The sequence below is a fragment of the Drosophila arizonae genome, chromosome 4 (genome assembly GCF_054131065.1).
Source record: "Drosophila arizonae isolate 15081-1271.41 chromosome 4, UAZ_ARI_1.0, whole genome shotgun sequence".
In the NCBI taxonomy this organism is placed as follows: Eukaryota; Metazoa; Arthropoda; class Insecta; order Diptera; family Drosophilidae; genus Drosophila; species Drosophila arizonae.
This window is the reverse complement of record NC_142924.1, coordinates 5,568,497-5,595,729: the sequence shown is the minus strand read 5'-3', so window position 1 is coordinate 5,595,729 and position 27,233 is coordinate 5,568,497. Positions and strand designations below refer to the sequence as shown.

Here is a 27,233-nt window from a genome sequence, read left to right as displayed (position 1 = left end):
GCATTACAAATTCCATTACTTTGAGCAGCGAGAACATGACCTGATTTTTATGTAGATGTATGAGTGTAAAGAAGAACTCCACTCTCCCTCTCCCTCTCTCTGTCTTGCTTTGTGTGTGTGTGTGTGTGTGCTGGAAGATGCTGCCAAGCAGGAAATTAGGCAGACAGGCGAAGCTGTCGCACGCCCTAGACTGAGTGTGTGTGTGTGTGAGTGTGTGTCTCTGCGTGTGTGTGCGTGCGTGGGTATTGAGCCACGTATTGAGCTAAATGTGGTGCTGCTGCTGCGGCTGCGACCCCCTTTCACCCACTTGTCGAGTCACGTAGCAAAAAGTTTTAAGCATCGGCACTTGCGACGTGCAATGGTCCTGCCTGGACCCCCACTCCCTCCTCCCAGCCCGCTCTCCCTCCTCTCACGCTTTAAGCGCTGTCTTGGCTATAAATTAACAGAAATGAATGGGGGCCAACACACGAATGAGTCAAAGGCCAGCACATACACAGTGAGAGAAAGAGAGAGAGAGTGTGTGTGGGAGAGCTTAAGGCCAGCAGCTTTCTATACCCTGTATTAAGTAGAGATAAGTGAGTGGCGGAGGCTCGTTTCAGTACTTTTTTGGGGCTATAAAGTGCAGTGGGTTATTGGCGCACTTTTATGACACGCTGCCAGGGCTTGCCGCACGTCTGCTCTGACCAGCATGCCACGCCCACACAACACTTACAGGCAGCCGGCACAATTCACAATGAAAGTGTGACAAGTGCGGATGACGAGGAAGGATCACCATGTGACTGTTAGGGCTGTCAACCGGTTAGGAGGCGGCTTGTTAGCTGCCTGCGGGCCTCAAAGTGCACTTTATTCAATTAAAACTGCGCACATGCAGAGACAGCCTCTCTATCTCCCTCTCTCTTGTTCTGCCTCCCACTCGATCTGTAAATTGTTACAAATGTAGCCCAACAGGCAAATTGTGTGTCAGCTGCAAAAACGAAAACTAATTATGAAGCGGCCTAGTGGAGTGGGTGAAATACTAGCCAGGTTAATGCTGAAGGCTGAGTAGGTCGATAGATGAGCCATTAGCTTACATAAACCGACATAGTTTTTGTTGTTATCAAAAATGAAATTTAAGCTGGCCAAGCATCAATTAACTAGAAACAACATGTTTGAAATGAAGGTTGAAAAAATGATGAAGAAGCAGAGCACAAAGAGTGGAAAGAAAGTAAAAAGTAAAAGTGTATCGAATGTCAGTTAGATAAAGAACAAATGACTGGGAATGAGAGAGAGATAGAGATTGAGGGTAAATATGAAAAATGAAAGGCAAGATTAAATATTAAAGTGATCAAAATAGTAATAATGGATGTAAGAGGATGGAGGATGGATTGTAGAGTAATAATAGTAGATTATAGATGATAGATGATAGACGATAGACGATAGACGATATATGATATATGATAGACCATAGATCATAGATCATAGGTAATATATGATAGATGATAGATAATAGATGATATACGATATATGATAGATGATAAATAATAGAAGATAGATGATATATGATAGATGAAAGCTGATAGAATATAGAGGACAGAAGTTATATGGGTGGAAGTTTATATAGGATGTTGATAGATATACAGATAGACAAAAGAGTGAAGATAAATGATAGATGATGGAGGATAGATGATAGAAGATAAATAATAGAGAATAGAAGTTAAATAATGGATTATCAAATGTAGTCTTTATATAAATAGTAAAACGAAGAATTGCTACAACTCCGTTATACAGGAGAGATTAATACAAATGCAAGTGGGATACATTTGAATGCATATTTCATTGTCTGCATCTGATGTTTACAGCAATTAGGTAAAATGCGCCAGCAGAGGAATATTTGTGTATGAAACTGAAGCAGATAAATCTGTGTAACATATGCGATTGCACTCAAGTTAATTACATATGTATGCATATGAGTTTCACTTCATAAATTGCCATTAGTTGGCAAGCGCACAGCCAGGCACTCTTAATTAGGTAGCTGCTATGGATGCCGTTGACTATTAGCAGCTCGCGCGGCAGACGCTGATTCAAAATTCAAATTTCCGCAGGTGTTTGAGTTATGACTGACAGAGCAACAGCAGAGCAGCAACAGAGGCAGCAGCAGAGGCAGCCGGCAATGAAAATCACTCGATCTATTACAGCAATTTGCAGTTATTAATCAAAGCGATGTGCAGCAGCAACTAGACTTTGCTGCAGTTTCTGTCCATCAAATATGCAACAGCTGTGGCAGCAACAACAGCGGCAACTGCAGCAACAACAGCAACAGCAACGGCAATTGTGTAACAAGCGAGTGTTGAAGATTTACGACCTACTTTCGTATGCATGACAGCTGGAAAGCAGTCGACAAACTAACTAACCAACGAGCACAGGAAGCCACTCAGCCAGCCAGCCGGCCAGCCAGACAGACAGACGTAATCAGCAAACACATATAGGATTCAACTCGACTCGACTCGACTCGATTTCTTGGCCTCCAAAAATCCTTTTGCATTCAACAATAAACAGCAGCATGTGTGTGTAGATTGTTTTACAATTGACAAAGTTCGTATGCTCTGTAGAGATATGTGATAGCTTATGGTTTCTTATTATAAATAATAATATATATTTTGTATATAAAGTATTTTACAGGATATCAAGCATTGTTTATATGGCAGATATATAATGTAAAGTTGTCTCTTATGGCTCTGTGTGACTGTCAGAGTAAACTATGTCTAGAGCAACTTATCTATTGAAACCAAGCTTATTTGCATCCTTATAGATATGATGTATAACAAATAACCTGATTTTGGATTTTCAATAGATTAAGGATTCATGAAAATATCTTAAGAAGCCAAGCAATGGAGTGTTCTTAGAAACCAATATTGTTCAGTAGCTTATATATATATATATTGATTAACCTATCTTCTATCAATCAAGTAGACTTAAGGCTTTCTTTCGACTATAACCTATTTTTATATGGAATATGCCTTAGTAGAATAAGGTAGATCATAAATTTTATGTAACCTAAGGTTTTTGTGTCCTCTGCAGCTAATGTTGTGCGATAGTTGCTATGTATAGTTTGGTAGATTTATCATGCTAGCTAGATCTATCATGGTCACTCACCATACTATACATATATACATATATCTATCTATCAAAAAATAATATATCTCTCTGTTAATTCTCACAAGAAATATTAAATTTATCTATTTATATATCGTGTCTTTCAATACTCAACTTAAATTCTTATGATAAAAAAAAAAAAAAATAAATATAAAAAAAAAAAACAATTCCAGAACTTTAGCTGTTAGTTAGTTAGAAAGATTGTCAAAATTCCAGAATTTTAGCCGTTAAGTAACTAAAGAAAACTCTTTTAATAAATATAGCAAACTGAATAATGTAGTGATAGTACCCTGCGCATAAAGTATTTATACACGTGCACTCAAATTGCGTGTCATAATAAAGCAAAGAAACGTCTGTAGAAGTTGCTTCTGTTGCTGCAGCAGCCGCATGTCATATGCAACTGTATGTGTGTGTTTGTGTGTGTGTGTGTGTGTGCAGGCTAGCTGACTGGTAGCTTAGCCCACAGCGAACTGTTTTGCATTACTCATTTGACACTTTGTCTATCCGAATTGTAGCACCTGCTGCCAGGCAAGAAAACCTCAGAGCCCCAGAGCCCAACGAGTCGAAGATGGCAACAGAAGCCGCAGACGAACTTTGGAGTTGGTCTGCGAAGAAGACGTTGATGAACGGTTTGGTAACTGGTCTCTCGCGTACACGCTCTCTGTCCCCTCCCCTCTCTCACTCTCTCCCTCTCTTTTTCTCTGTGTGTGAGTGTGTGCGTGTTTGTTGTGGCAGACGAGGCATACAATTTAATCCTTCATAGCACAGACATGCAACGCGATGTGGCAAGAAACAGAGAGTGAGACATATATAGAGAGAGAGAGAGAGCGAGTGAGGGAGCGGGAGTGGGGCTAAGCTGTGGGCGCCGTGTGTGCAGCTTGATATAAATCTCAAGAGCTGGCTGCCATGCACAACATGGCAACCACTAATTGAAGTGAAAAGAAAAGGCAGCCAGCAAATGATGTTAGATGAGCAGATCCCAGCTATAGTTTAAAGCTCTCTGATAACCAGCCAGCACGAATGCCCTCCATATATATAGTATATAGTGTGAGTCTGTTGGTTTGGTTTCGTTTATTTTTTTCAGTTTTAATTAACATGTGGCATGACCAAAGAAAAAGCGTTGCAGTTTCAGCTTGTTGCTCTGCCTCACTCACTCAATCTGCAAATATATTCTTTTATATACATATATATTTAAAAAGTTACCAACACAAATGCATACTAATTGGGGTTAACAAGCTAAGCGAATACACTGCCAGAACTTTACAAAAGCTTTTCAACTCTTCGAACTCGGCTGGTAGCTAATTTCGTTTTTCTTTCTGAATGAAGTTTTTTAAAGGCCATGCAAATTGCATGCCCCGAAATGAAGCGCAGTTTTCTGTTGATCAATTTTCATTTTACGCAGCTCAACTTTTTTCATTCCCGTCATTCTTTATATTTGCAAATATGCTTCCGCTTTAGCTGTCTTTTTTGTAAATATTTTAAATTTCATTCTTTTATTTAATAAGTGTCCATGCAGCGCGTGATTGCTTTTAAAACGCATTTGCAGTCTATTAGGCAGGCTTAACCCTTATGTTGTTTACATTTTTTAATGGCTTGGGCTCGAGATTATCAGAGTTTATTGTTTATTATCTTCTTTATTTACTTGATTTGATTATATATTTAAATTTTATATTTATTTTGTTTTCTGTATTTATGTTATTTATATATTTTAAATTATACAATGTATACATTTTATTCATGCATTATTTAAACATTTATTTGTCATATTTATATTTATTTGATTTGTATATATTTTATTATAAAATTAATAACTATTGAATCAGTTTATTTTTAATTGAAATATAATCATATATATGATAAAAATTCCGCAGGCTTATTTTCGATGTATATATATTTTTTTTAATTTAAAAATTTTATATATATATTTTATTCATAGTTATTTATATAATTTGCATTTATTGTTTTTTGTTTATTTTTATTTTTATACCCTGAACCCATTTTCAATGGGAAATCAGGGTATAATGGTTTTGTTGAAATGTATGTAACAGGCAGAAGGAGGCGTGGCAGACCCCACAAAGTATATATATTCTTGATCAGGGCGACGAGCTGAGTTGATTTGGCCCTGTCCGTCTGTCTGTCCGTCTGTCCGTCTGTCCGTCTGTCCGTCTGTCCGTCCGTCCGTCTGTCCGTCTGTCCGTCTGTCCGTCTGTCCGTATGTATGAACGCGTCGATTTCAGAAGATATACGAGCTAGAGACTTCAAATTTTTTTTAAAATGTCCGTAATTACAGCGCGCATATCAAGTTTATCATTAAAAATCGATAACTCATCCCGATCTTTTTTTATCGATAAAAAACCTTATCGAAACCCAGTTATAAAATTATATCTTCTACACCTTTATTGCTAGAGTCTCCAAATTTTTAAAGTTTGCTTATATGCAATTTATACAATTTCGGTTTTTGTTAAAATTAACCCCCCACCCTTAAATTCACCCCCTCACCCTCACTTTTGTAAAAAGCGTATTTCAAATACTAGAGACTTGTGCTTTAGCAATTACATGCATATCCATGTTATAATCATAATCTAAAAGTTTCATGAAGATCGTACGTCCACAAAAAAAGTTATTAAGCAATTAAGTTCTCTTAGTAAGCGCTCACTGCCGCCCATGCGTGTATATGCTTGTGTGTGTATATGTATGTAACTGTTTGTGTATGTGTGTGTGTGTGTATGTATGTGTGTGTATGTATGCCCGTGTGTGCGTGCGTGCGTGTGTGTGTGTGTGTGTGTGTGTGTGTGTGTGTGTGTGTGTGTGTGTGTGTGTGTGTGTGTGTGTGTGTGCGTGTTTCCTGTGTAAGCTGAAAGTCGCGAAAAATTATTGAAATAGATATTACTCCAAGGGTTCAGGGGATCTCGTAGTCGAGTAGTCTCGACTAGAGCTTTCTTACTTGTTTATTTTTTAATTTTGTTTAATAGCAAGAAATAATTTTAATTATAATAAAGATTTTACATAATATATAATCAAATATTTATATAGAATTGAACTCATTTCTTGCGATTGTATGGAATATGAATTTGATAGGATTTGCCAAAATCGCCCCTTAAATACTTTCAATCCACTAAAATGTGGTTAAAACCGACCCGCAGCGTGCGAGAGCAGGTTAAAGCTGGATTGTTGCGGCAGCGGCAACAGCAGCTCAACTCAATTATAATCCATTTCGAATGCAACACAAATCCGAGCGGATGGATGCCAGAGGCCTCGACATGCTGCGACAGCTGAGTCAACCTTGACATTAGCCTTGCCGCAGGGCAAACAAAGCCAACGTCGACTGACAGCAGCTGGCGGGGCAACTCGTCTAAGCGACGGCGATGCAGCCCCCCCCGTGCGCCGTCTCCCAGTGAGCTCTGTATGCTGTCTGGCTCACTGAGTCACTGTGTGAAAGAGACAGAGAAAGGGAAGAGAGGCAGTGGAGGCGTGGCACGTAAATAAAATGCCAATGATAAAAGCGAGAAGAGGCATGCTGAAAGTCGTCAACGTCAGTCAACGAGCTGATTGAATGCGGCATACAAAAGACAGCAAGTGTAGCGAAAGAGAGAGAGAGAGAGTGAGTGAGGGAGAAAGCTGCATGTAGACACAGTGTAGTAGGATAGGCCAACACAATTCACAATTATGATATGCAAATTTACTGGCAAAATATTCATATAAATTGTGCCGCCCGGCCGCAATGCAGAAATTTATTGTACGAGCGAGAGACAGAGACAGAAAAAGAGAGAGAGAGAGAGGGGGACAAAACATAGACGGAGCCAGACTTGGTCAGAAGCTGCTTTCGCCAAGGATAAAATATCATTTCCCATCTTATGCGCATAATTGAAAGCCAAATGTTATACGAGTCCATTGCAGTGACGCCCACTAATTGCAATTCCAATTGCAAACTATCGATTGAGATTGCAATCGCATTTCCTTTCGACTTGAATTGGCATTTAAATCGAGACTGTGGTCTGGTTAACTGGAAGATTTACATGCAAAATATATAACAATTTGTCGATTGGCTAAAAATGCAAATCAAAATTTTACAATTGCTAATAAAAATAATTGGAAATGCAATTGCATCTGAGTTGGGGCTATGCGAAGGAAAGAGCTTTAAATTTCAATTGAAGTCAACTGGATTTTCGAGTGCAAAATAAACAAGTTTGAAAATATAATTAACTCTTGGAGCTGTAAAGCTGACTGGCTATGAAGTTAGTAATTAAAAGTAAAATTTGTGAATAAATATAAGTACAAATGAAAGTTGAGTGTATGAAGATTTGTATATGCATAACTCTAGTCGAATATGAGATACCCTGTGCACCTCGAAGAACGGATATTTCATTTATTAAACAACACACACAGTGCATTTGCATTTTCATAAATTTATTTATTTATTATTATAATTTTTCTTTTTTTTTTTTTTTTTTTAATTAAAAAATATTTTATTATTATATATTATATCAAAATCCATTTCAAGTTTTGACTTTTCCTTTTCCTCTCAAGTCAATGAACGTTGACTCGCTTATAATTTTTATTCACTCCTTGCTCTCCACTCGTTCCTCTTCCAAAAGTTGCATTGACTGCGCTGCTTATAACTGTTTTTCACTAAATAGTCATAAAGTTGTTTACAACTTTTTCTGGGTTTTCGCCAAAAGTTAGTTAACTATACTTTACGGTATTTTAAGGACTCATAAAGAAAAAAAAAAAAAAAAACAAATGAAATTGAAATTGCATTACTATAATGTAATTAAAAAAGTAAACTACAAACGACACTAAACAAGTTTTGCACATTTTAATTAATATATGATTTGTATGCTTTTCCATTACAGGTGAGTGTTACGTCAATTGCAGTTCTAAACTCTGTACTCTAATCAGCTAATGGCACTTGGAGTTGGGTAAGCTTTATGCATATGCTGACAATTGTCTGGCAGTTCAGCTTGTTGTATTTGTATTTTTTGCTAGGATTGTTTGCTTTTTATATTATTTTCTTTTCAAGGACATGCATTCATCACGCTGTAGTTGAGTGAAAAAAGTGCTCGAAACAGCCATAAAGCGTGGCCCATAACGAGCCATGACCAAACAGCGAACAGGCCCCGAACTGAACCCCCAGTCAAAGAGCCATTCAAACAGACCAGTCAACAAACCCATTAAACACCATTTATAACTCTCAGACCCCCAAAACAATGTGGAGATGATGTGGCCAAATCGCAGGGACCGAACGACTGACTGGCTGACTGACTGACGGCTAGCCTTTCAGCCTGCAAAACTTTCATTATGCCATTTTTATTGTCCTGGCGACCATTCTGTGCCTGCATGTGCTTGTCGCTGTTGTCGTTGTTGTTGCTGTTGTTGCTGTTGTTGTTTGTTTGGTATAGAACATGGCAGCAGCTATGCTGGCTGGATGGTTGGCTGGCCATCAGCCTCGCAACGGGCATCGCAATGTCAAACGCGCATTTACCGCTGACTGTCATATGTACGTATGTATGTGTGTGTGTGAGTGAGAGCTGCCAGATGCCAAGTGACCAAAAGCGAAGGCGACAACAACAACAACAACAACGAGAAGAGCAGGAGCCAACAGTAAAGTCATGTCAGGCATCAGCAGCAACAGCAGCAGCCCAAACAAGCCAAAAACAATAACAAAATGGCAAAGTTTTTTGTCGCCTTGTTTGTGTTCAGCTCGCTCGCTCACTCATACACACACACACACAGTCGCACACTCGCTCGCTCATCCATTCACTCACACACACATACACACTGGCCCGGCTTTACCCACGCTGTCGCTCTTTCAACTCTCTCCCACTCTCGCGCTCTCTTTGGTTTTCGGTTTCCTTTTGATGCCTTGACAATGGCGTTGATAATTATTATTAGTTTTATTATGTAACTTTACAGCTTCGGTGTTGTTTCTGTTATAGCTTCGCTCTGCGGCTTCTGTTTACATGTGCTTTGTGTCGCTCTTTCGGCTAGTTACAGTTAGTCAAGCATAGTCACAGCCACAGAGCGGGGAGAGTGAGTGAGCGTTGACTGCGGCGAGAGAGTGAGCAGCTGGTGCCGCAATATGTGTATATGTGTGTGTGTGTGTGTGGGTGGGCTGTGTGCTCGCTCACTCCTTTGTGTTTGCAAATTATAAAGTTGAGTCTTTGTCACATTTGTGATGTAACGGGAATTATAATTATTTGCTAATTAGACATGCAATTGTCAAAGATACGACAGAGATAACATGTCGAGTTGGCATTGTTGAGATTCAATGTGGATTCTAATTGGATTATTTCATTTGAATGCGGCTATTGGAGAACTGTCGTAGCTTGGATAAACTTGAAGCGATTTTCAAGCGGCTTAACAATTTGAGCTCGGTTTGCAGCTGTTGTTTGTTAGGTAATTAAATTTTGAAATTAAATTACATTTTTGATTAAGTTTTGTTGGATAAAATAGAATTTTTACATAATCTAATGATTTATTTCATGGAAGTCTTAGTTATAGGCGACTGATTTCAATTTTATGTTAAAAAGTCTATTGCTTGAGTCTTATAAAACTATCAATATATATAAAAAAAAATTATAGTCCAGCTGACTTTTGGGTTTTGTTTCCCTCTTCTCGATCTGTTTCACATTCATTGTTTGTTCTTCAGCTTATGTTGTTCTCTCTTCCCAATCAACTCATTTGTCTGACTTTTGCGCTCCCAGGAACCTGCCCCATGGCGCACTCATTAAAAACCCTTGAGCTTTGCCCATTTGGAGGCATACATGACGTTGTAAATTGCGACAGCTCAATTATGTCAGAAATTTACTGGGCTGAGCTCTAGAGCCATAAATGGCACAGACTGCTGCGAAAGAATGCAGCAGTAAGTGCAACAAGGATGGTAGGTAGCAGGAGGCGGCAGGCAGGAGGCAGATGGGGCAGGCGAAATGGCCTGGCCTGGCCTGCTGGCTTCTGTGGCAAGCAGTCGGCAAAGAAAATTAAAAGCCATTGCAATCGAGAATACACAAAAGGGTTAAATGGCTTAAACGATATGGTAGTATAAATGGGGAGTGGGCTGCGGCCAAAGGGGCGTGGCCAAGTGGCCAATAAAAAGCGTAAGTTATGTGGCGGGGGCGAAAGCAGGCGCTGAGCAATAAATTGATTGTGGCACACACACACTCACACTGCAACTATGCAACATGCAAAAAATAATTGAAAACAAGAGAGACAGAGAGGGAGACATAGAGACAGCGAGAGAATTCCATTCGAATCTCAGTTGCAATGCGGCCCACGTGGCGTATGAGTGACGCGAATTTATGTTCCCTGTCCGAAAGCGCAACTTGCCACACGTTCTAATCAGTGAGTGCAACAGCCAGAGCCAGAGCCAGAGCAAGAGCAAGAGCGAGTGGGCAACTGGTTCGCTGCCCACAGCAGAACCAGTTCAACCACAATTCCTGTGCAACTTGCAGCTCCCTCTCTCTCTCCCTCTACAACTCATGCTCTCTCTTTCTGTTTTTCTAATAGCTGAAAGTTGTTCACCTTCAACGTCCTTTAAGCTGGGCTGGGGCTGGGGCTGGGGCACTTGAAGTAAATGCCACACAAAGCCAACGAATCAACAGCAGCTGCTTGTATGTGTGCGTGTGTGTGTGTGTCTGCCTCTGCAATTACAATTCAATTAATGCGCTTAGCGCAATTTTTTACAGTGTAGTAAACACATGATAAGACGCAGAGCACGAAATGCAGAGTCCAAGAATTTCTGCATTTAATCGCCGACTCAAAAGTTAAACGACCGCGCAAGTTGCGGGGAGCTGGAGCATGCCAGAGGAGGGTAAGTGCGGCTTGGCATGGGCGTGGCAGTGGGCGGGCAGTGATGTGGAGACGTGCCCCTCGTAATCAGCTCATGTGTGAGCCTCAAGACGACGTCGTCGTCTCGTATGTTATAGAGCTAAAGAAAATGGCAGCGGCAGGCCCTTAACTTCCACTTCACATGCATCCTTATGGCTGTGCGTTGTTGTTGTTGTTGTTGTATATCTGATGGCTGACTGCCATGCAACACACACACACACACGCACACACACACGTCATGGGTGTCGTTTTTCAGCCTCTTATGTGGGTGCACAGCCAGGAAACAGCAGCAGCTGAGGCGGAAGAGCTAGAGAGACAGAGAGAGAGATAGAGAGAAAGCGAGAAAGAACCATGTAATATGACTGCACTACGAACAACAACAACATCAACAACAGCTGCATAACTGCACAATGAACGGTTTTAAATTGCATTCTATTTAATTAAGCCCAAAGTGGCAAATGTGAGACAAGTGCCACAATTGTTGCCAACTTTTGTGTCTGCTGGCTTATTTTTTAGTGCCCATAGGCGACAATGTTGAAATGTGAAATGTTTTATATAACAATTGCATAGAGTAAATAAATCTATTGTTGCTGCAGCGAGATTTACGCAGTGAATAAAATGGAGCAATGTGCAGAGACTTTTGTGGGCTACTATTTAAAGCTAAATCAATAAGATCAATTTTATTTTGATAACAAGTAAAATGTAATAAAATTTTAGTGTCTTGAAGGTATATTTATTTATTTATTTTATTTTTTTTTTCATTTTCAAATAAATTTGAATTTAAAAAAATTAGTTAATAAAATTAAATTAAAGCTTATTCAAAAAATAAGAAATTAAAGTCAATTAAAAAAATAAAACTGTAATATTAAAATTTAAAAATAAAATAATAAAATAATAAAAAACATAATTTAATATATTTACAATAAAATTAAATAAATTTCCAATAAAAGTTAAAATTAATAATAAAACTAAAAAATTTTAATTTATAATTAAAAAATAAAATTATAAAATATAGTATATAATATATTAAAACAATTTAAATTTTCAATACAAGATAGTGTTTCAAAAGAAAATAAAAAATAACTTTAAAATAATATTTAAATACGAAAAATTCAAATTTTAATAGTTATCAGAATTTTTAAATACATAAAATTACATTAAAGAATTATTCAATTTGGAAACCCTCTGATGAATTATGAATTATGAAAATTTTACATAAATCAAATAAAATTTTAATTTCTCAATGGCTTTTAAATTAAAAATGTACTCAGCAGAATCAAATTTGAAATATTTTGCCAAAGATTTTGTTGCACTTTTCAGCTGAAGACTTTTCTGTTGAATTTTCATTCAATTGAGATTTCCAAATGAATTTGAATTTCTAGTTTTTGCACAATATTCATTTACATTTGATTAGCCACACTTCCATAGAGCTTTTAGCTGAATGCAACATGCAACATTGAACGGCTTCAACTGTAAATAAATACCAGAAATAAATGAAGAGAATTCCCAATAATAATGCCAGCACAACTCGACGCCCACTCAAAGTTCGAATTGCCGTTTAGTCTCAAAAGCGCAAACTTCCGGCTCTTTTATACAATTTGCTGCAGTTTTTTAGAAATTGAAAGGGGAGCGAGCACAACACGCTAAATACCCTCAAAAAAAAGAGACTCAATAAACCTAGTGGATACACACGCACACACACATACGTATATATATATAAATTTGTTTGAGTCATCAAAGTGCGCGCGTCGTGAGAACGAGAATCCAATTCAAAACTGAAACCGAAAGCAAACAAAACTGTTTAATGGGCTGTACCATAAGAGAGAGGGGAAGAGAGGAAGAGGGGGAGAGAGATGGCGCATAGTGGACTAGTTGTTCCCCTTCATGCAACATGTGTGAATCTCATGCGAGTCTCTGGGCTGACGAAGCTGTGAACTCTTTCAATTTCAATTTTCATAAAATGCGAAGAGCGGAAATCATTTGCATGCTGTCGCTAGAGGAACTAGCAAGGGAAGTGGATCGAGAACTGGAACTGGCACTGGCACTGGCACTGGAACTGGGAACCGGTCAGCCGCAGCTTCCGTTGTGCCAAGTGTCCACAGAGATGTCTCAAGTAGCTTAATTGCTTGCTCGTCTGCCTCGAGGTGCTGCATTTAATTTGTTGGCTGCAAAACTCAACTTCTTGGCGCAAATTCAATATAGCAAATTGCCACGCCCCACCCCGCCTTTTCCGTTCCCCCAAAAACAAACTTTAAAGCGAGTCTCGTTTTGCATAATTCGACAATTAGCAGCAAACCTAAAACCGAAATTTCCACTCTTGATAAACTCAACTTTGATCCTCCTTCGAGTGGAGGCATCTCTCAGGGTCTTCTTCTTCTTCTTCGTCTGGTTTTATGTTGTTTATTTTACTGCAAGTTTGCAGCTCATAAAAATGCAACCCTCTTACCCCCCACATATCCCCCATATTCCCCATAGTCCACCCCCGCCGACTCGATTCAACTTTGAAGCAGGCCGCAAATCTTTCTGTGCATCTTGGGTTGAAACTGTTTTAGAACTGAGGTTTGCAACTTTGGCTTTTGTGTTTATTTGTTTTGTATCTTGTTGTCGGTGGGAATACCCTGTAAGTGTGAAGTACACATAATGGGGTGTGGCTGAAAATTGACTGTATATAAGAGAAGGTAGCTTAAGCTCGCAGAAAATTGTCTTCGTCTAGATTTAGCTGTTGCATGCATAGATTAAAGCTCAAATTCTCCGATTTACAGGGTATCTAACAATCTAATAAATTATTTATTACCCAGTATAATATTTTATATTATTATACTTTCTTACTTTCTACTTTGTTTTCTAACATTTAAGTGAATTACAGGGTATTGCTAGTCGATAGGCAGCTTTTTGCACGCTCTAATAAATCTGCTGATTTAGTTAACTGATCTGGTTGATAATTTAAGCTCTATAAACATTTGCAGGGTATCAGCTCGTCGAGCAGCAGCTACTTGGTGTCATAGGATATGTTGTACTTGAGTGAGAATTGATATATGCTAAACATTTTTCATGGCTTCTTTGAATTTGGTAAAAGTTGAACACATCTAGGGTATCAGCTCGTCGAGCAGCTGCCAATTGGCTCAGTGCATGAAAAATAAATATCAGTGAGTTTCGAGTTATGAAATTTATTAGCTGCAAATGCTGTTTTATAGTTGAAGTTCATGTTGTTCTTGTTGTTGTTGGTCTGATTGTTGTTGTTGTTGTTATTATTATTAGTTATCTGTGTCTGCTCGGGTCGCTCACTTCTCGGCTTGCTCAGTTTTTAACGGGAAGTGTTGCACATTAAAAATTTATTGTATACACAAGAATTTTCCTCGAATTTGTTGCCCTCAGTCGTTTGCTTGATTAATGAACTTGTTTGTTGTTGTTGTTGCTGCTGCTGCTGCTGCTGCTCCTTGCTGTTGTTGTTGTTGTTCTTGTTGCTCTGGCTGTTGTTTGCTTAAAGGTCTTGGAGAATTATTTGATTGGATTTGCACAAATATTTGAGCTGATTAAGCCTTGGCCATATTTATGGAGCAACTGCAGCAATCAACAGATGAAATTTACTTGATTGCTTTTAAAGAAAAACTCTAAAACTGTGCGCAAAATTATAATTAAATCGATTATATTGTAAAATACATATAAATAAAAATATTAAATAAAGCAATAAATCACAAAATGTTAATCACTTCCATATTTTAATGAGCATTGTATTAATCATTATGAAGTTTAAGCATTTACTGTGCATTTTCTGCTCAACTTCTTCTGCTACAGCAAACTTGCATCAGTTAAACTAAAGTTGTCACCACATAATTTAGTTAATTAGGCTTAAATGTGTTAACACTTAATCCGGCTTAAGTAAGCTTAAGTAAGCAGCGTAACTAAATCAATTCAATGCTTGCCAAACTGCAACCGCAGCTTAACAGTTGCAACCAAACCGCAAATAGCCAAAACTAACAGAGAAACACACTCACACACACTATACACAACACTAACACACACACACACACACCCACACAGCAGCTGAAATCACAGTTAAACAAACATTTCAGACACTTTTTGCTCGCTTTGAATTATGATTTTTGTGGCTCGCAGCGTTGTCAGCTGCGTTTAACCAAAACACAGAAATCCGGCAACGCTGCGCAGCATGTTTATATTTGTTTGGCCGCAGCTTGTTTTTGTGCCAGCCACGCCCAGTCGCCCACTTGTGCAAACTTTTAATGCCCAGCTAATGCGGATCATTAGCAAAAGTGCGTTAGCAGATGGGCGGAAGAGGTGTGGAAAGGGGGGTGGGGCTGAGGTAGCAACAGTGATTCCACAAATGGAACCAGTTCAATTTGCAATTATGTGACAAGCTGGCCAGTGAGTGAAAGAGGGAGAGAGGGAGGGAGAGAGGGAGTAGGAGAGAGTGAGCGAGTGAGATGAAAGTTATATGAGAGTCAATTACGTGAATATTGCAGCAGCTGCCTCTGCTAGATTGCAAGTGTATATCTCTGTGTGTGTGTGTGTGTGTGTGTGTGTGTGTGTCCAGCATATGTATTTGCTCCAATTCCAGTTATTTGTTGCCATTTGGCTCAATATTGATTTTATGAGCAAACATTTTGTAAATGTTTTCATTATGCTCGCAGCTAACTTTGATTACGGCCTTCCAGCTTCATAAACTTTTTGCCGCATTTATTATTTAAATGATTTTATTTGTATGAGTGTGTGTGTGTGTGTGTGTGTGTGTGCGTGTGCGTGTGTGTGCTCATCTGTGTGTGTGTCGTGTCGAAGGGGGCAAACAAATTTGGGGCAACATTTCGTAGTCGAGCATCGCTTCAAAAGTCAATTAAGTGCGGACATCGAAAGGCTGTGGAGAGAGCTTGAGGCAGACGCTTCAATAAGCCCAAGTGCCTAATATGCCACGCCCACATTTGCCCTTAATGGCCGCCCCAAACGCCACTCGATTTTGTGGCTTCATCTAGAGGTTGGGGCTGTTTCTTCTGCTGCTGCTGCTGCTGCTGTCTTAATCCATTTCGATTTGCAATTAATTCACATTTCGTATGCTCAATATTTGAGACACACGAAAATTCGAAGAGCAAGGAGAGCTGGGAATATCTAATTGGCAGCACTCGGAAGGTACTTTTCTCTGTAGATAAAGCGAATGCATAGAGAGAGGCCTTTATATAGATTATTATTATAGATATAGAATAGATTTAGTACTTCTTATATGCGGGAGTAAGTCTTATACTCGTATTCCACTCTTTTATTAAGCTCGTTAAGGTTTTTGATTGCTACTACTATTTTTGGGTCTACTACTATTTCTACTACTATTTGTAATTTTCTGCTACTACTTGTACAACCATTAGTAGACTAGTATTAGACTACTATTCCCAGTGGTACTACTCCCATGAATTTGCGTACAACTTCGCTCACACCTCCTATTTTAATACTACTATTTCCGTTACTATTTTTTCATACTTCAAATTGTAATATTACTACTTTTACTACTACTAACTTTTTTAAAATTATTATTAGTTTTAACACTGCCATTTTACTAGCTCTACTATTAAGCCCTTCTTCTAACTACTCCTACTTCTGAATCTACTACTTTTTCTATGACTAATAGGCTATACCTATTTTGACTAGTAGATTTTCTTCCATAAGTTATGCTCTTCTTATTTATAATTATAGTCATTTTGAAGCTACCTCTTGTCACCTGCTACTCGTTTAAAGTAGTTTAGCTACTACTATGTATGCTGCTACTTTCAGTACTTTTATCAATTTGCTGCAGCAATCTACTACTCTGTTTGCTACTACTATATGAACTATATGAGAAATACTATAGGATACAAATTAAGGGTAGCAGAAATGTTCTACTACTATACTTATATTACTACTACTACTATATTTATAATTTTATTTACTACCATTTCTCTCCACCTCAATTGTATCATAAATGCTCTCTGAAGTCGTTTTCCCTCATCTATCTCTCTCTCTCTCTCTCTCTCTCTCTCTCTCTCTCTCTCTCTCTCTCTCTTTCTGTCTGCCTCTACCCTTAAAGGGTATTTCGTAGTCATTTCCTTGCTGAAATTCCACACTCTTGTGGGTTACATTTTGGTCTATTTGGCTTTGGGTTTTGTGGGAGGCGTGGCGTGGTTGGATTTCGACACACGTCGTTTTCCATTAAATTTGCCCGGAGATAAACGAAAAATGTCGAGCAAAAGTTTTTCTTTCAGCCCGAAAACTCACGTGAGATTTGCTTGCGAAGGCCAAGGGGGGCGGGAGGGGCTGGAGGGAAACTTACACACGCATGCATATTTAAATATATGAGCAGAGGACGAAGAGAGAGTGAGGGAGGAGTTCACACTGGACCACGTGGCGTATGCGTAATGTGGCGTGTGCTGCCGCCGCCTGAACCCAAAGGACTCGCAATATTTTCCTTTTTGCGTTTGCTTTTTCGTGCTGTTGCACATTGAAAGATAAAAAGCAAAAGTTAAAACCAATTCGCACGCAATTCTCGCCCACTGTCTGGCCCGGCCTGGCCTGGCCTGTCCTTCGGGGAGCCGGAGTGCGTGTCGCCGAGTCGAGTCGAGTCGAGGAGCTGAGCTAGAGGAGACTTTGGTCCGCCTCACCTGAGCCTAAACAAATGCAACACTTTGTTTTAAGAGGCGAGGCATGACTACAAATTTATTTGTTTGCCTTTGCGCCGCACTCCGACGCACTGTGCTCAGGTGCGGCGCTGCGGTTGGGCCCGCGGGGCGCTCGAATGCAAAGTACCTCGGATAGAAATGGGGCCACAAGACCGAGAACATGGACAAAAAAAAAAAAAAAACGGTTGCATAATTGAAAGAAAACTTTGGAAACTCTGGCAGTGATTAGGGTGTCCGATAAGACGTCGGGATTAGCGGCCCTCGCCTGCGGGGCGAAGCTGACGAAAAGATTAATGACTCTGAACGGAACTTGTGCGTGTGTGGACTTTAAAGAACTTCGGCCGTGTCACTTGGCTCGCTGCGGTCAACCAATTCAGTTCATTGCCCATTCACATTAAAATTAAAAAGTAGTTTGGCATTTGATCTGGGTTCAAAACTATAAAAAAAAGGGAACTTTGTGGAGCTGGTAAAGAGGGGGAAAAACTAATATTGTAAATGAGCTGGCAGTGACTTGCTGAATAATGGAACTAGTATAGAACTACTGAATAGAATGGGAACTAGTTGGAAATGAAAGTAAAAAGAGAATTAAATCAATAGAACTAGTTCATAGCGGAACATAGTAAAGGAGCAAGGATAAGAAACTGGATAATCCATGCATATTTGGAACTAGTTCACTAGTGAGCATTTGACAAATGCGTACTAGTTCTAGTTTCCAATAGTCTGTACTAGTTCAAAAGCTCTTATATAGGAACTAGTAGCCCATATATCAAAGTTGCAATTGGAACTTCTATAAAAATGAGACTCTAATCAGGCAATTAAACTAGTTCCATTTCCCGCACATACAAAGCTTTAACAATTCTTGAGTTGCTCACTTTTGAGTCAGTTCGCAAAGCTTATTCCACTTGAAATCAGCAAATCGAGTTTTTCATTTAATTTACTTTTACCTTTTTATTAATGTCATAAACTCCTCAAAGCCCGAAATCTAACCTAACGTTACGTATGAGGTCGGATGTTTAGCGTGTTTTTACGGTGCTTGGGGTCATATCTTTTTATGGCCCACAGTCACAATCAAATGTCCATTGGCTAAAGCTCAAACCAGGCAGAAGCCAACAGGAGGTCGCCTAATCAAATTTGCGGAATACGCTTCCTGCGGCTCCGACTTCGGTTCCTGTGTTCCCTTCACTTACGGCAGTAACTCCCTCTCACTCGCCCGCTCTCCCTCGCACACCTGGGGATTTGATGTTTGCACGTTTCGCAACAATTTCGTTGGCTCTGTTGCTCTTTTTGTTGCTGTTGTTATTCCCAAGCTTTTAATAACTGAACAAGCCGCTCATTAATAATTTAAAATAGAGCAAAAATATGCGCGCTTCTCTTTTACCAGCTGTGCTTGCCGTTGTTGTTATTGTTGTTGTTGTTGTTGCTGCTGCTGCTGCTGTCAGTCCCAGCGGCTGCGTTGGCCCAGTGGCGCGTGGTCGTGGTGAATTTGAATCGTGTGGATGCCAATGCACAGCGCCCACAGCAACAACCAAAGTAAGAGAACGAGAGCGTAAGCTGGCGTTGCTTGCTCTCTCGTTGCTCGCTCTTTGCATTGGCATTCGTAGCGCATTCCTTAAGCAGACGCACACGCACACGCACACTTGTGCATGTTCGGCTATGTTTGTGGGATGCCTTCGCAGACAGCGACTCGTTGCCACCACGCTGCCCGTTCCACCTCAGAACGCCCCGCGCCCACACGTTCGACTGATGATTCATGCTTTCTGACTGTGTGTGTGTGTGTGTGTGTGTGGATGCTGATTGTTGTTTGTGGTTGTTGCTGCTGCTATTATTGTTGTTGTTGTTGTTGTTGTAATGCTTAAATAATTTATGATGCCCGACACTCTCATAGAGCAGCAGCCGAGGCAGAGCCAACATCAGCATTTGTTTTGTTTTATATGGGATTTTTATTTGTTTACTTTTTGCTGTCGCTGCCGCTGCCACTGCTGCGGTCGGCAGCTGTTGGCGACTGCACAGCCAGCGCTGCAGTGACGTAAGTGACGCAAAGCTGCGCAGCTGTTAAAATAGCACACACGAGCAACAACAACGATTACAACAACAACCTTTGCCGGCTGCGCTTACTGAATGAAATACTTTTAATAGTACGCTCAAAACTCACCACAGCAGAGCAATGGCAACGGCAGCAGCGGCAGCGCCGGCCCAATGCAAGCCACTTGCTGACAGTGTTGCCAGGTTTTGAGACATAAAAATAGCAAAATCGTCTCTAAAAAATAGCTGAAAATAGCTAAACAAATTTTAAAATAGCTTACAAAATAGCTGAAACCTTTTATTTTTAAATGTTATTTAATAATGTTACAATTTGGTCCACATCCAAATCATCATCAGAATTATATTTTTGATTAACTGGAATCATGTTTAAATGGAATCATGGAAAATGTTTAAATTTTTTGCCCAAAGGCGCCAACCGCAGTTTTATGTTTTTTTGTCGCGGCATGCATTTTAATATCGTGCAGTTTGGCAAAAACACTGCATTTGCAGTATATACAATACGCCCGCCTGTTGTCTGACTCATCCTCCTTAATCCAATTCTTAAATTCGGTGATTGTTTTCCAGGAATCACGAAATTTCTGCTTATATTTTTTATCCATCACATACAATTAATGCCAAGAAGCGCGCCAAGAAGAATTAGCGTTGGTGTAAATTCACAACTGATAGTATAAGTACGATAAAGTCGTGGTGGTAGTATCGCGCAGATCATTACGTACAATTTGGGACTTAATCGAAAAATGTTTTTTTTTTTTTTTTGGCTTTAAATACTAAAATCAAATTCAAAATATTCGTTTGTAAAATAGCTAAATTTATAGCTAATAGCATTTTCAAAATTTTCATAGCTTTTAGGGTTCAAAAATAGCTAAAAATGCTATTAAATAGCTAATCTGGCAACACTGCTTGCTGACGTCGCAACGCGTCGCTGCAACTGTTGTTTCGTTTGGCTGGCTGCCGCGTTGCCAATGCTCAGTTCACAATTGAACGCTAACCGTGTCTGACGCGTCGCGCTCTGCCGTACGTACGTTAGCATCTGTGTGACGTTAGCTAACGCTCTCGCTAGCCCGCTCGCTCTTACTCTCACTGTCAAGTGGCTCCCAAACCTGTGACGCCGTGCGTTGTACGTCATAATATTTTGTTACGTGCCGCTGCTGCTGCTGCTTCCGTTCGCATTCATTCGCATTTGCCGCAGCATCATAAATCAACACTAAACACCAGCAGCAGCAGCAGCAGCAGCAACAGCAACAACAATTATTTTTAATAATTCTGTTCGCTCTATTTTTTAGTCATTCTCTCGCTTATTTATTTATTTATTTGTTTAATTTATTTGCTTGTTGTGCGCGTGTGTTTCTGTTTGTTTTATTGTTTTTGTATTTGTGTATTTTCTATTTTTTTTTTGCCTACTTTCTTCTCCCTCTTTGGTTGTTTATTTATGTGTGCAGCAGTTCCAATTAGAAACTACGTTAAAACTTGTACCGCAAAGCTAAGCCTCTCCAACCGCTGCCCGACCTGGCCCCCTCGCCCCTTCTCTCTCATCTGCCTCTTATTATTTATATGAGTTTTTGCATAGTTTGAAATGCGTTCAAAAACTCATTTATTTTCACCCACACACACACACAGACGAATTGGGGCTTTTTTTTATAAGCTTTCCCATTTAGTTTGTGAAATTGTCACAAACTAAAGTTAAACAAGCTTTTAGCTGACTATTGGGCGAACTCTTTCCAAAAGTCTCAGATATTGTTCATGTTCATTTTAGGAGAGTTTAGTCTGATATACTTTTTAATATGCATACAAATTTGTATTCATATTTTCGTTTTCGATGATCTTCTATAGATTCCACTGCAAATACAGACAAGTTCCAGAACAAAGAAACTTTAGATAAGTGAAGAATGTGTGTGTATCGAAGTGAGCTACATTCAAGATAAATAATAGATGAATAGTTTTGCAGAGAATGCCAATGTTATAAAGAACACTCAGCATAGTTCTGATATATTCTTATAGACTGAAGATCATAGATATCTAGGGTGATTCCAAAAGAAATTTGTGCAAACAATTTGAAAAACAAAAAGAAAGCTAGTTTTGAACTAGTTCAAATGGTGTTTTGCGAACACAAGCATTTCTTATTACTGAAATACTGTCTCGTTTTAAAATAGTTCACATAATTTGCATTCTTCAGGACAAGTTCATGCTGAACTGGTTCTTTTTAGTTAATACATTAATATAATAATGCTTTAGTGTGAAATTCATAAATGAAATTTGTGACTTACCCATGAACAATGAATTTAATATGAACTAGTTCTTATAAATTAATTATATCGTTCCGTTTTATTGTTTTCTTTTAAAATATGTATAAATGAGAGAACTAGTTCAGCAAAAACTTCTTAATCAAAGAAAATAATTAATTTCAAAGAAAAATCTCTGAGCTAAAGTGAGCAAAAGTTCCAAGAACAAGATCAAACTTGTTCTTAAATCAAAATAAATATAAACATTATTAATATGAAACTAACAAATCAGCTTTGATATTTGCTTTCTAGCTTGAACAAGTTTCTCAGAATAATAGTAGAGTCTATATATATTACATACGTACTATATTCCATCTTAAGGCCAAGAAATAATTCCAAGAATTTCTCCTTAAATCTTTGCCTTTATCGTTATTCCGTTTAAAAATAAACCATGCTGACCTAGATAAATAGCGCAAGCACTATCAAAATTCTTATCTCAGTTTTTTCGCCTGCTTCACTAGTGGGCCAAATTAAAACTTGGCTAACAAAAAAAACTAAGCAAAAAACTTGGCTCAAATGCAATTTGCAAGCAGCTTGTGACGCAAATACTTGAGCGCAGTGCGTGTCAAACTGTATGATGGCTTATCAATAGCGCTGAGCTGAGCTTCTTATGGCGACGTGCCTTTGACCCAGAAGTCTAACAACATTATAGACTATGCCTCAACGCAACGACCCCTGACCCCTGAGCCCCCGCCCAACCAGTCGGTCCGTAGCTAACACGACCTATGTAATCAACATTGTGTATACGTAACGTAATAATTGAAGCCGCCAAAAGACGCTACGCTTGCCCGGGCGCTACGACAAGAGTGAAACGAACTGCAAAGAGAGAGAGAGAGAAAGAGAGAGCGCGCGTTACGAGAGAGGACGTAAAGTGAACGAGTGTGGTACGCAGGCACGCAAGCCAAGCCGGCGTGTGGAACTTAAGAGCGGCACACGTAACAGAGCTAACTCTCTCAAATGGTTGAGCTCTCTCTCTCTCTCTCTGTCGCTTGCGCTCTTGACGTACTGCATTCGCTGCCACCCACCCCAAAGCAGGTGGCGCCCTTGCGCTACTTTCATGTTGGGCTTTGCTTTCAGCAACAACAACAACAACAAAATGTAGAAGAACGTAAAAACGTAAGCGTAACGTAGTATCTCGTTGACCTCATTTCGTGTGCGAAACTCAACGCGGCAGGTTGTGTGCAGCTCCCGCAGCCGGCTAACGGTAAACGACAACGACGACTACGACGACGACTTTGAGCAGTCGAAATTCCTTTAAATACGTACGCGTCGCTCTGTCAACGCTCGCGTTGTATTCGCTCGTCATATTCAAGTTAAATGTCAAAGTGTTTGCATTCAAGTTGAACTCTTAACCTCGTCGTAGTGTGCGTGCACGTGTGCGTATGTGTATGTGTTTGTGTTTGTATTAAGTTTATGATTTTGTGCTTAGCGAATTTTGTTTCACTTTTCTTAAGTTGTTTTTGTTGTTTTGATTTTGTGATGTTGCCAAGAAAACACCCTCAACAATAACAACCCTTAAAAGCAGCTAGTTGTTGTTGTTGTTATCCCTTGTTGTCTGTGGCTCGCAGTATTTAATGTTGTTATTGTTCTCGTTTTTAGCTAGAATTTGACCTCGTTCGAGCTAGTCCATAAATCGGCCGATAACACACAGATATTCTATACTAGATAAAGTGCCATAAAGTGAATTCTTAACTTGTAGCTAAAATGTTTGCCATCAAATAAAAGTGTTTACAAATAAACCCCCAAAAAAGAAGCAAAACAGCTAAAGCATTAAAGAAACAGCTATAATTAGCAGAAACTGCTAAACAAAAATCAAAAATTTTTCTGTCGACCCCTGAGAGAAAAAAACGGCCTCAAAATTGCCGAATTAATAAATCAACCCACAAAGCTCAACAACAACAATTTCTCGGGTGCGTATTAAAACAATTTAGATTGCAATAAATATTAATAAATGATATAAATTATATTATTAAAATACTGGCAACAATTTAAAGCGAAATGAATTGTGGAATGCTTAAAGTAAACAAATGAAACGAGTAGAGGCAACAATTTCGGCCTCTTCTTATCCCTCTCTCTCAGCCTTTCTTACAGTAACATTAAAAATAAAATTTGATATATTTAGTTATAACTTTCGTATTTTTTTTTTTTTTTTTAGCATTCTATTTATAGCTAGATTTAATGATTACGATAAACAGCTGGACAGAGAAATGTTTTTTGTTTAAGTTTTGTAATTGTTTTTGTTTAATTGTAATATATATATATATGTGTATATGATGCAATGCATATTTATAAATAAGCAAAATTTGGTTAAAAAAAAAAAAAAAATAAGATTAAACTACCCAAAACCCTTATATATGAAACTAATTATTATTTTTTTTTATTATTAGTATACTTTATTATTTTTTTTTTATATTTTATTTATTTATCCTATTTTTTATTTTATTAAAAAACTTTTTTTTTTAATAATTTTTCTATTCAATACAAGATTTAAAATTTTTACTACAATATTCAAGCCTTTATTAAAAGTATTTGTGCACTTTGATAATGCAATTAATAAGGCTCTATTATGCATAGAAATTTTTACTTCAGCAATGCATTGAAAAAGTTGAATAATCTAATAATAATTTAATTTAATATTTTATGAAAATTCTCATTAGTTCTGCAACATTTGAGTGGGACAATTTAAAGCCCAAAAGCTTCAAATTTTCGACTATTTTTCACGTGATGCAAGCAGACCGTAAAAAATGCGCCCAAAATAAATAAATAAATAAATATTGAAAATATGTGTGTAAAAGCCTATTTGAAATGCTGAACAAATATCAAATGACAGGTAGAGCGAGAGGAGGCAGAGGAAGAGAGAGAGGAGTCAACTGTGCCGCATCAAATTAAACTTTATTTAAATTAAGCGCAAATATTTTGACACGTAGACGGTGGAAATAAAACAAAGTGAAATATATTTCAACAGCAGCGAAACAGAATGGAATGGAGTGAAATGAAACGGCAAACGAAACTGCATTTCAATTGCAGTACATGAAAAGACTAAGTCGGCATTTACCGACTGCTGAATACTCATTCACAATTGAAACGCTGTCAGATTAATGTTCCCTTATATAGATTGATTCTTAAGCAACTCAATTATCATGATTTCTTATATAGCGGAAAATGCATTGTCCGATTTTTCACGGCAAATCAGGAATATCGAGACGCTTTATAATTTTTGGCCAAAAATCTAGCTTTTATAGTGGCCGAATGGTTTGCATTCAACAGAGGCTTAGGCGGACAGACAGATGGACTTTTTGCACAAAACCAATATACTCATTTAACTCTCGTGAATGTGTATAAAAAGTTTACATTTTATGGACGAATTGGCAACAAGCCTGCGGCAACAACCGATATGAACAATACTGCAGTCTCTCTCTCTCTCTCGCTCACTCCCTTACTCTCCATCACCATCCCACTCTCTCTGTCTCTCTCTCCAGCCGGGTCATGTTCAACTCCCTGGGCAACTCATCTCGGCGGCGTTGGTAACCGGCTTAAAGCAGCCAGCAAAAGACTTCGGACCGAACAGCTCGATTTTAATGGCATTTCTACGGTTCGTTGTTGTTGTTGTTGTTGTATTTATTGCTCTCGTTGTTCTTGCTGCTCTTGTTGTTGTTGTTGTGCAATTGAAATTAATTCAAGTTAAATTGAACTTTTTATTAGAACATTGACCCAGCCACGACGTGAACAACAACAGCAACAACAACAACAAACAACAACAGCAGCAACAGAAATAATCGAGTTGCTTTCATTTCACATGCAAAGCATTCGCTGGCTCTAATCAGCTGTTAAATCAGTTGTTTAATCAGCTTTATATAACTCTCGATAAGCAGAATACATAAACACACACACACACACATACATATATATGTATTTAGTATACTATCTGTCTGTGAACATGAAACCGAAAATAACGAAAACACTTCCGTTATCGTAGCAGCAGACAGCAAACATTATAATCAGAATTCATTACAATTATTCAACTAGGAACTAGAAGGAATCCGCTGCGAGTGGGCAGTTCGAGAAGTTGCTTGAGTGGCACAGTACTGTAATTATTTATTATTTTGATGATATTTCCATATCATATATTCATAGATGCAATGTAAATAGATTAAATTCTCTTGTTTCATTGATTTCCTGGCTGATCTGCATCTCCGATTCTTATCAGATATATTTCTCTATGCTTATCTTTCCATTTAGCCTCATTTGAACTCTCCTACGCCGGCTTTTCGCTATCTCATTTCCTTATATACGCAGATCGTATAATATTTAAGAGTAGAGTAAATAAAGGAGAAAGTTGGAATTGGTGCATCTCGATTAAATGGATTATCAGAGAATTATGAACTTAAGGAATCTATGTATGAATTGAAAGAATATCTTTTAATTCTTTTGCTTTTTCCTTTTTCCTTATATGCATGAAGAGGGGGAAGCCACTCTTTCGCTTTCTATCTGTCTTTCTAACCCTCTCTGTCTCTCTATTTCTTTTTGTTTTTGCTTTCTCTATCCATCACTATTTCTCACCTTGCGTGTCTTTCTATCTATCTCCATTTGCGTTTCTCTCTTTCTGTCTCTCTCTTTTTCTATCTTTGTCTTTTCTCTCTCCTTTCTCATTCTCGCTCTCTCACACCTTTTTGGCCAGTATTATACCCTCTCTGTCTCTCACAATGTCTCTTTCTCTCTTCGCTAACATTCCACTGTCTCTCTCGCTCTCCCTCTCTCTCTCTCGCGCTCTCCCTCTCTCTCTCGCTCTCGCTCTCTCTCCCATTACCTCTTTCCCTATCACATTTCCCTTTACCTACTCTATCCATATATATGTCCCCACAATTCCTCGTTCGCCCCTCGCTAACCCGTTTCGAGTTTGATTTATTGGACGACACACAAGGAACTTGTTTAGTTTGTTTGCTTTTGGCTCTGGCTCAGCCAGTCGAACGCAATTTAATTAGACGTTCGACTGGCTGCAATTAGTTAAAGCCGCCTTCTAAATATGACGCCCATATAGAAATCGAGAGATGTTTCATTTCTCGTTTGCATTTGGCTTGGCTGAGAATGAAATTGAGCAAGTCTCGCCATATTTTCGATGGCTAAATCAATTAGAAAGTTGAGCTAAGGCTGAGTGTAATTAGGATTATATATATATATTTTTTTAACTTGCTATAACATATGTGTGTGTGTGTATATATATATATATGTTGATATTTATGTGAATTTTAATTAAGTTTCGTTCATTTGGCGATTTGGCGAGCTGATAAATGGCTAAAAAGCA

General features: G+C 38.6%; 1 protein-coding gene across 11 annotated transcripts in view; it reads left to right on the top strand.

Annotated features, from left to right (window-relative positions):
- Eip63E (cyclin dependent kinase Eip63E) overlaps nt 1–27,233 on the top strand; it is a 133,048-nt gene that overhangs the window by 22,304 nt on the left and 83,511 nt on the right. Inside the window, exons 1-2 of one of the 11 annotated variants that reach the window (XM_089468153.1) lie at nt 20,613–20,769; nt 23,531–23,841. The exons of 2 other annotated variants lie outside the window; for them this stretch is intronic. The gene's annotated coding sequence lies outside the window, so the exon portion shown is untranslated. 8 more of the 11 variants (XM_089468158.1, XM_089468156.1, XM_089468155.1 and 5 more) reach the window with 8 other exon arrangements.